General features: G+C 37.9%; 1 long non-coding RNA gene across 1 annotated transcript; it reads right to left on the bottom strand.

Moving 5' to 3' along the window:
- Positions 1–410: 410 nt before the first annotated feature.
- On the bottom strand, positions 411–1,816 carry LOC144989419 (uncharacterized). Its single transcript, XR_013653570.1, has 2 exons — positions 669–1,816; positions 411–590 (listed from the first exon to the last, which is right to left on the bottom strand). It is a non-coding gene; the product is annotated as an uncharacterized LOC144989419 (long non-coding RNA).
- Between the last annotated feature and the right edge of the window lie 6,243 nt (positions 1,817–8,059).

Raw genomic sequence — 8,059 nt, 5'->3', positions numbered from 1 at the left:
AATAATATTTAGTATTAAACTAATAATGCACTTTAGCCTGTTACAAAGAAGACGTTACACATTTATAATTTGTTTTCCCTTTACTCAGCTTTGGGTATGTGGTATGTGGGTAGAGTCGAAATGGGGAGAATCTGATGGTTCACCTCCTTAACCATGACATACTTATTTGCCTAGGGACAAAAGTTCCTCTAAGTTTATTCTTATATTTATTTTTTCCCTCCTTGGACTTCTGGGGGACAGCTAGTCTTCAAACTGGATCACAGAGAGAAGGAAGTACCTCTTAAAGTGCCATCATTCAGACGCAGTTCCCTAAGCAGGAGCAGAGCTCACCATACTGGGAGAGTTGTCATAGTGACGATGACAAGGCAGACCCAGATGCTGGAACCCGGAAGTAAACTCAGGCTAGGAGATCAAGTGAAAGAGTTTAATGGATTCACAATCCCAGAGTTCCGGAAAACAGCGTGGACCTGAGGTGAGTATATGTGGCGTGGAAACCAGAGCTTCGCGCCAGAATGTCTTGGGACTTCGTGGCCTGAGCGGAGGAGACGAGGAGAGAACAGGATACCAGCTGCACCCGTGGTGAGGAGGACCTGAAGGAGCACAAAAGAGGTAAGTTCAAGGCTTAGACTTGAATAGGCGTAACTTAACCTTGAGCCAGACGTAAGCACCGGAGAGTGTATAACGGACTGGCGTCGAATGGTGGGATGGATCTCCTTAAGAAGGACAGCAGGTGATGAGATGATGAGAGGCAGCTGGTTCCAATGAGCAGAGTAGGGAGGGGGAAGGCAACCGACCGAGGCACCGTGACAAGAGTTTCTGAATGATGTCAAGTACCCGGACATGAAGACGTGATTACAGATGCTTTTGTAGAACTGAACTCTTTTGTAGAACATAAATAAACCTTATCTCTAAACATCATCTGTGTCTTCCATGCATTTTAATGAAATGAATGTAGCGACATAAAAAAATGTTCTGTGTGTTCAAGCCGCGTGCCTATGTGGGCGGCAGTTGAAGAGACCAGTTGAAAGAAGCTGTGAGGAAAGCTGTTAGAAAATTAACGGGCAGATCAGGATCAGCAGCTGTTATTGTTCATGCGTTCTTCTCATTACTTTGTTCTTTTTTTGTTGTTGAAGTTCTCGACTGTAAATAAATCGTTCTTTCTTCATCACGCCTCGACTATTTACGGGCGTAACAATTTGGAGGTCCCAACGTACGGTGGCCCTGAAGTGCAAAGCATTCAACATTCATTGAAAACAAAACGAAATCTTCAAAAATGAAAAACATTTCCAAACCGGAAGAGGCAGGTACTATGGGACAATGCTGATTGGATGATGATGTTTGTCAATCATTTGAACTGAAAAGTATTTTAAATGAAGCGATGCCGGATTTTATCGTCCAAACAACAATGTACTATAATAATATTTCGTATTTCCCATTTATATATCAAATAAAAAATGCAGCAAACTGTTAATGAACTTTTAAATTCTTTTTTTACATTTCGCCTGACACACGATCACCCGGAAGTAGTTTGTGAGCACTTTTACTATGAACGCTGTGCGCTAATGTCTACGGCTGCGAGGTTCATGCTGTCAATCATCTTCAGGTAAGAATCAATTCTGTGATCTTTTCTTTTGTCAGTCACATGTCTCTAAGGATGTTAATTTTAGGATGTTGACTAAAGTCCTGCTTTGAAAAGATAATTTTTTTTTTATCTTGCGCATGCGCAAAAGGAACCTGATGGAGACGAACCGTCTTCACATGATAGCCGTTCCCGTTTTCGGTGACAACATGAGAGAAAAAGCTCCGAGCCAGCCTGATTCTGCGATTTATACAGTAATTACAGTAAATATATGGCATCAGTGTTGCTAAAAATCGACTTTAAGTTTGAAATCAGTAAACAAGTTATTATGGGAAATAATATTAAAGTGCATTGTATATTTTTGAACCATGTATATACATATACTGACACTTAAAAATGAACTTTAAAAGTTTATAAAATACTTAATTGAATTAACATGTGATATTTCTGCAAGTGAAGTTTCTTAAAGCGAAGTTCCAGAAAGGTCTGTGCTGCAGAAGAACAGATGGCAGCTCTACATGGGAATACAAAAAGACTAAAGTCATTCATTTCATTGTGCAGTGTACAGGCAAGTCACCATGATTTATGTGCAATGTAACTAATAAATATTATTTAACCTTAATATCTAATTTTTTTTTTTTTAAATTGCAGGTCCTTTTAAAAAAAAGTCTTTAACCTGCTGCATAAGCCTGATTAGTTGTAAATGATGCAGTGGGGAGTGAAAAACGAAGCACAATTCCTGCCTTTAGCGTCGGGCTGATGATCTGGAAATCACATCTATGAGGAATCGCATCAAACACTTGTACAACTCCAAACAACTTAATGATCCTTTAAGCAAAACTCCAGTTTAAAATGTTCATATTAGACTTGCTTCATTTAGGAGTTTTTCCATGTTTACCATTTTAGGTTTTAAAGCTTTATTAACAAAGTTGATGTTTGATTTTGAAAGCTGTTGTTTAGAAATGTTTCTTTGTCAATGAAAAAACTGAATGCTGACGTGAGGATTGTAATAATGGATATGAAAATAAATTTGTTTCATAGCAATGCAGTATATTTATTGAAAACTTAACATGAATACGTTATTCAATAACAGAAACAAAGAAACAGTTGTGGATTTTACTTTATGGGCTTCTTCATGCATTCAATCAAATGTTACGTTTACATTCAGCATTTACTCAGCGTACCTGTCAGTCACATTTATTAGAGGAAAAAATGCATCTGGGAAAAGTCTGTTTGTGCTTAACAACTATATCAAAAAGAGTCATGTCAGGAAAGGTTTGTCCACATTGCTGCTCAGCATCACATCCAGAGGAAGATGCACAGGTAAGGGGACCCCAGTTCCTGCTCGTACATGCTTGCAGCTTCCTCTGCACTGGACTCCAGCTCAATTGAAATCCCTGACAGAAATAAATTAATAAATTAAAAATCCCTGACAGAAAAACATCAGCTGCCGTTCATCTTTCATTCAGGAAAAAGTTTCATCAAAATGAGGAGAAAATGGGTTATACCACAAATTCTTTAGGGAGGTGTCAAAACACCAAACTCAGATTAAAATACATTATTTCAGTCTTAAAAAAATACATTCTAAAACAATTTGGTATTCCTCCCCTGCCTGAAAGACTAAAATGCTTTTTTTTAAAGATTTTTTTTAGACTACAGACTTTGCCAACTTTAGTTACACACCTGGACGTGTCTGATGATGTGCACATCCAGTCATTTACTGTCATGTTTCTGTGCACTGACACACTCTAAAGTCACAGATCTTAATAGTGTGAATAAGAAGCATTCATAAATGTTATTCTGAGACACAAACTACTGCAGTTTACCTGACAGCTTTGCTGATTTATGCGGCTGGTACACCTGTCTGAGAATCCTGCCCACGTGACCCCCCTCTCCAGCTGATGAGGTAACCTGTCATTAACGTATGACTGAAGGATCTTGGATCTGTCTGTAAACACCCACCTAGAAATCACATGTAACGCTACATTTATTAGATCAAACAAATGTGCCTCCATACCTTATCTGTGGATGACGGTACTGCATTTCCTGATGTGCACCGTCTAACACCAGTTTCTTCGCAGCTGCTGCTTCAGACAGAATCCTCTCACAGACATTTCGAAACATTTGTAAACCTGGTTGGTGTTGATATTTCTGCGTGCGTTCTGTCATCATATCCGCTAATATTCAAAGATTAACGTTTACGTTAACGTTTTATCCTTTCGTCCTTCCCTTTCATTGTTTACCTGCAGAACGGACGTCATCCACACAAACTACTTCCGGGTGACCGTTCTGCTTCAGACGAAATATTCAAAAAATAATTTGAACGGTCATTATCCGTATGCTGCATTTGTGATTTAATATGTAAATGGGAAATACGTGGATTATTATGGTACATTGTTGTTTGGACGAAAAAATCTGGCATCGCTTCATTTAAAATACTTTTCTGTTCAAATGATTGACAAACATCATCATCCAATCAGCGTTGTCCCATAGTACCTGCCTCTTCCGGGTTTGGAAATTTTTTCCCTTTTTTGAAGATTTCGTTTTGTTTTCTGGAAATTAATTCTGTGTTCTGAAATGTTTTTCATTTTTTAATATTTCATTTTTTTTCTGAAATGTTTTTCATTTTTTAATATTTCATTTTTTTCTGAAATGTTTTCTTTTTTTGTATTTTTTTTTTCCTGGAAATGAATTTTGTTTTCTGAAATGTTTTTGTCTTTTTTTTCTTTTTTAAGTTTTGGTTTCTGAAATTTTGTTTTGTTTTCTAAAATGTAATAGTGCTTTTTAAATTGTTCCTGTGATCTTAAAAATTATTTTGGTAACACTTTATATTAAGATTCCTTCACAAGCTTTGTTAACACATTAACAAGCATTATAAATGAATTTATAGGGTGTTAGTAAGACATTTATTAGTACAATAAGTCTAATAAGGTTTATTAAATTACTTAGTTAACACATTTACAAGCATTATTATTAGGATGTTTTTAAGATGCTAATGATGCATTTACTGATATTATAGGTGCTAAACAAATGTGTCAGTGTTAATACGTTTAATAAGATTTATTAACAACCTTTGTTAACAAATTAAGAAGTATTATTTTTGTTTGGGGTTCTAGTAAGATATTTATTAGCATTATTGACGCCTGACACAAGCCTAAGTGTTAATAAGCTTAATAAGTTTTATTAACTAACTTAACAAATTAATAGGCTTTATTAATGTGTCAGATGCTAGTAAGATATTTATTAGCATTATAGATGTCTTGCAAATACCTGAAAGTGTTAATAAGATTTATTAACATCTGAGGTCAGACCATTGTCTTCTGAATCCATATTACTAAACTGCTTATAAGCTTTACAAATGTATTAATTACCGTAATTTCCGGACTACAAGCCGCTACTTTTTTCCTGCGCTCACAGCCCTGCGGCTTATTCTGTGACGCGGCTAATTTATGGATTTGATTGGCGGCCGCCATGTACGAACATTCGGGCTCGGTGACTGGTTTTGTATGCGCCATCCACCACCCAGCACAAGTCATTTTTTTTAACACACCTCTGAGCAGCCAAACAGCATGGAGGTCACTTCAGGTCTTAGACACTTCAGTCATGGTTCAACAAAAAGAAACACGCATGCCCGGCCGCATCCCAGAATCCTTTGGTGCCATTAGACCCAACGTGCACGTGATCGCCGCTACAATATGATAAAGCTTTCAAGTTAAAAGCAATCGTTAAAAGCAGCGTAAAAAAATCCCCCATCAGTAAATGGAAATGCCGGTCAGCTGCGTGACGGAGAGAACAGCGCATGCTCAGAAGTGTATTTACCTCTGAGTCATAGTGACTCGGCTGGCTGCACGTAAATATGTGTGAATAACATCAGCCTTTATTTTGTCGGGACACGACTGGAAACACAAATCCATTTGGTCGTTTTTACGGTTTCTGACTGAGCGGAATTTTGCATTGAAAAGCTCACAGCCGCCGTGTGAGCTTTTCGGATAGGAAGGGGAGACAAGGAGCCCGCTTGGCGAGCGCGGAGCGCAGAGGCGTCCGGGGAGCAACAAGTGTTTGTTGTGAAAGGAAGCTTCTGACGAACGCGCCGCGCTGAGGCGCGCGTATCGCGCTGAGGCGCGCGCTATTTTACTGATGTTTTTTAACCAGCCCCGTTAGTACCATAATGCTGCCGCGACACAAGTGGAAAGAGAGCTGTTCCTTTTCACCCCTCCATGCACTGCTGCTCCTTGCTCATTCTTAAACATGAACAACAGTGTGGCGAGCCGGGCGTTGGCCCCGCCTTTAGCCCCTAAGACTCATGGGAAATGGGGGATCGCGGATGTAAATTTCCTCATCATAACTGAGGGATGTAATGTTGATTATATGGTTACTGTTAGTAATTTTATGTATGATACCTAGTTTGTCAATAAGTTAAAAAAAAAAAAAAAATCAAATAAAAAAAACCATAACTGAGGAACTTGTGAACAGAATAGAGGTGCATGCTGTTTCAGATGTGGGTGTTATTAGATACATGAGCTTGAGACAAGGCCAGTACCTGCCCACAGTGTGGTAATGAGCCATGCACACTCTGGTAGTCAGGACGCACTTTGTCGAGGCAGCGGCTTGTATACTGATGCGGCTTGTGTATGTACAAAAATATTTAAGCACGTTAAAATAGGTGGGTGCGGCTTGTAATCGGGTGCGCTTTATAACCCGGAATTTACGGTAACTTTGTTAATAGTTTATTAATTGTTTTGCAGCACCTCATCTAAAGTGTGGACGTTTTTTAGCACAAACAACCACAAAGCATAAAGATTGTAAAAAGAACTTTATGACATTAAAACAGACTAAACATACACAAATCGTTCTGTAAAAGATATATAATAATTTAATTCAGACAAATATTTTTTTTTTAAAAAACATACTGGTGTTTGATGACTAGCATCATAGCTAATAAGGATAAGTATTAGCATCTATCCTGAGTGAAACATTCATTGCAAATCCCATCACCAAAAGACAATTCTCTGCATTCACTGCTAATGCATTCAACCCCTGTTGCCTTGCTTCAAAGTCCACAAGAAAGTTGCACAAGCCAGTAATTTTTGAAGAACAAAGACAATAAACCTACAGGAGCCATGCTAAAGCTAACACGCTAACGACTGACCGGTACAGAATCAAAGATGGGCGGGGCTTTTTTTGTCACCTGTGTGAAAGCAAAGTCTAAGAGGCCATTCAATTGGCTGAAAGTGAGCACGCCTGTTTTGCTGATGAGTTTGATTGACAGATTCATTAGCCAATGGTGACCTTAGTTAACCTGCCCATCTTTATGCCCATCTTTATTCAGAGATGGGCAGGTTAGCGTGTTAGCTTTAGCATGGCTCCTGTAGGTTTTTTGCTTTCGGTCGTCAAAAATGACTGGCTTGTGCAACTTTCTTGTGGACTTTGAAGCAAGGCAACAGTGGTTGAATGCAGTTGGCATTGAATGCAGAGAATTGTCTCCTGGTGATGGGATTTGCAATGAATGTTTCACTCAGGATAGATGCTAATACTTTATCCTTATTAGCTATGATGCTAGTCATCCAACACCAGTATATATGTTTTTAAAAAAAATATTTGTCTGAATTAAATTATTATATATCTTTTACAGAACGATTTGTGTATGTTTAGTCTGTTTTAATGTCATAAAGTTCTTTTTACAATCTTTATGCTTTGTGGTTGTTTGTGCTAAAAAACGTCCACACTTTAGATGAGGTGCTGCAAAACAATTAATAAACTATTAACAAAGTTAATTAATACATTTGTAAAGCTTATAAGCAGTTTAGTAATATGGATTTAGAAGACAATGGTCTGACTTTAGATGTTATTAAATGTTATTAACACTTTCAGGTATTTGCAAGACATCTATAATGCTAATAGATATCTTACTAGCATCTGACACATTAATAAAGCCTATTAATTTGTTAAGTTAGTTAATAAAACTTATTAAGCTTATGAACACTTAGGCTTGTGTCAGGCATCTATAATGCTAATAAATGTCTTACTAGAACCCCAAACAAAAATAATACTTCTTAATTTGTTAACAAAGGTTGTTAATAAATCTTATTAAGCTTATTAACACTGACACATTTGTTTAGCACCTATAATATCAGTAAATGCTTCCTCCCCCTGCAAAAGAGTGCAGACGCTTTTTTCCCTGCTCCTGCTGCTTCCTGTTTATTTGCTTTTTAATCATTTAATTAATCATTTTTAATCATTTTACTTCTTCCACACATCCTGGAATATCAGACTGGTCATCCTTTTTTGTGACTTCTACCTATACAAATCAATATTTTTGACAAGCCAGCGACATGTCCGGAAGAGGAAGAAAAACAAACTCCCACTGTGAACGCTGTCGGATCTACCAACAAGAAATAAAAGAGCCCATTTATCGGGGAGGGCCCGTGCTTGGGCCATGGCAGAGTGGGCTCGTGACTCTCCGCTCTGTTCATCTCTCAT

The sequence above is a fragment of the Oryzias latipes genome, chromosome 23, assembly GCF_053564925.1.
Source record: "Oryzias latipes strain Hd-rR chromosome 23, Olatipes_Hd-rR_3.1".
Classification (NCBI taxonomy): domain Eukaryota; kingdom Metazoa; phylum Chordata; class Actinopteri; order Beloniformes; family Adrianichthyidae; genus Oryzias; species Oryzias latipes.
Note: the sequence above shows the minus strand (reverse complement) of the source record. Positions and strands in the feature narration are given on the sequence as shown.